Raw genomic sequence first — 2,440 nt, 5'->3', positions numbered from 1 at the left:
TGTTCTTGCAGAACTTGCTGTTCTTTAGGCTGTTGGTGGCAGTTTCCGGAATCCAGAGCCCTCTCCCATTCCACCGTCTGATGTTCTTCATTGGTGGTGGCGGCGGCTCCCAAAAGCATTGTAGAAGAGCTCCATTCTACAGGCCCTGTGGAACTGTAAAAGGTCCCGCAGGGCCCTGATCTCCTCCAAGAGCTCATTCCACCAGGTTGGGGCCGCCACCGAGAAAGCCCTGGTCCTGGTCATCGACAGCCTCTATGCTTTGATTTTAAAAGGCTTGATTCCAGAGTAGCTGAGTCATAATCTTCAGAATTCTGGCATTTCTTTCTGCACTGAGGACTTCAGCCCCACGAGAACAAAAAATTGCCCCACAAGCCACAAAATCCTGGCTACGGGCCTGCTCCCCAGGGAGATTTGTCTTACCCCCCCCCATCATTGCCTCCCACCAGTGGGTGAACACTTTTCTGCTTTAGCATTTCATCCGTGGTCTTCCTTCCTGCTTGTGTGTTTGTTTAAAGCTGGCTTTAATGTTTTTGACGGTTTGCCACGTTGTGGGCCCTAATTTGGCGGCAAGATGGCTTTAAAATGCTTTACTGAAACGAATGATAAATACTAGCAAAAGCGCCTGGCACCTGTGAGAATATCAGAAACCGTGAAACGTCACTGCCTACAGGAAAAAGTAGGGAGCCTCTAACTACTCAGGGGACTCTGAAGGTATTCTGAAAAATACACCTCAATAAATTAACCAAAAGAAAAGAACCTTTTAAAAGAGAGGCAGTGTTGAGGACAGCTGTGTATTGGGTAAAGGAATTAAAGGGTGTGGGGTAGGGAAGTCAACCTGCTCAAGTCTCAGAGGTTAAAAAATCCGGGGGGGGGAGATTGGGGGATATTTCTAAATCGTATCCCCCTTCCTGTGATTACTTGTTGAAACTAATATGCTAAGCTAAATGTAACTTAGTATGGCCTGTCCTTGGAAACAGAGATCATGTGTGGTGGGACCCACGTATCTGCAGGACCTCCTCCTCTGGTATGTCCTCTGGAGAGCTTTACGCTCTGCTGAGAACAACTTACTGGTGATTCCTAGCCCAAAGGACATCTGGCTGTCCTCAGCTAGAGCCAGGGCTTTTTCAGCCCTGGCTCCTACCTGGTAGAACTCTCTGCCAAACAACATCTGCACCCTGTGGGACCTTATGCAGTTCCATAGGGCATGCAAGGCAGAGATCTTCTGCCAGGCTCTTGGTTGAGGAAAGAAATGGATACCATCCTACCTGACACTCCCTTCCCCTCTCCCACCCTGCTTTTCCTGCTTATTGGCAAGACAGTAATGCAGATTGTGTATCTAGAGAGCCAGTTTGGTATAGTGGTTAAGTGCGCGGACTCTAAACTGGGAGAACCGGGTTTGATTCCCCACTCCTCCACTTGCACCTGCTGATGTGACCTTGGGTCAGTCACAAGCTCTGGCACAGCTGTCCTTGAAAAAGAGCAGTTTGTGTCAGAGTTCTCTCAGCCCCACCCACCTCACAGGGTGTCTGTTGTGGGGAGGGGAAGGGAAAGGAGTTTGTAAGCCGCTCTGAGACTCCAAGTGAAGGGCGGGGTATAAATCCAATCTCCTCCTCCTCCTTTTCTATTTGGCACCATCTGATGTCATTTTAACTGTTTTAACTTCTAGATTTTAAACTGTACCGTTCTGTTGTGAACTGCCCTGAGCTCTGTGAATCTCTTGATCAATCCCAATTCTAACATTATCCTACAGGTTACTATTCTCCTACCAAAAAAAAAAAAAAACTGCAAAGGGAGAATTCAAAGTGAAAGTGCTGAATAAGCCATTCATTAAGCCATTCAATATGATTCTCCCCCAGGCTTGAACAAAGATTTGGATTTCTTCGCCTCTCTATCGGTGTTAATAACTCAGCATGACCCACCTTTTACAGATGTCAATTAGCTCTGCTTATCATGTTTCATGCTGCGCCTTCCTTGATTAGATCTCATTTTATGTTACTCCTGCTCTGCCTATCTTCAACAGGTAGGAGTGATCCTCACCCACTCTGTCTGGATTGATTTCTCTTTGATAGGTTATTGTTTCAAATTGCCGTCTTTGCACACCCACCCATCTGTTGCTTGCAAGTCTAAGTATAAATAACTCCTATAGATGTAAACGTCATGCATCTGATGAAATGATCTCTGACTCATAAAAACTTACGTTAGACCAAATTCTATTCGTCTATAATGTGCTAGTGGACTTCTATTTTATTTTGTTACAACAAACTAACACAGCTACCTCTCTGGAATGATTTGCTGGGCAATATTATCATTTTGCATATTTAAAGAATGTGGCCAGCACAGAGATGAGATGGACGTGGTGACAGGTTAGGGGCAGAGAGAAGTTGTAGAGCATCTGTATGAGAACATTAATGTTCAATCACTTTTGTGTGTGTGTGTGTGT

Source organism: Gekko japonicus, unplaced genomic scaffold, assembly GCF_001447785.1.
Source record: "Gekko japonicus isolate JY-2015 unplaced genomic scaffold, Gekko_japonicus_V1.1 scaffold1140, whole genome shotgun sequence".
Classification (NCBI taxonomy): domain Eukaryota; kingdom Metazoa; phylum Chordata; class Lepidosauria; order Squamata; family Gekkonidae; genus Gekko; species Gekko japonicus.
The sequence above is the reverse complement of the archived record's forward strand: the minus strand, read 5'-3'. Positions refer to the sequence as shown.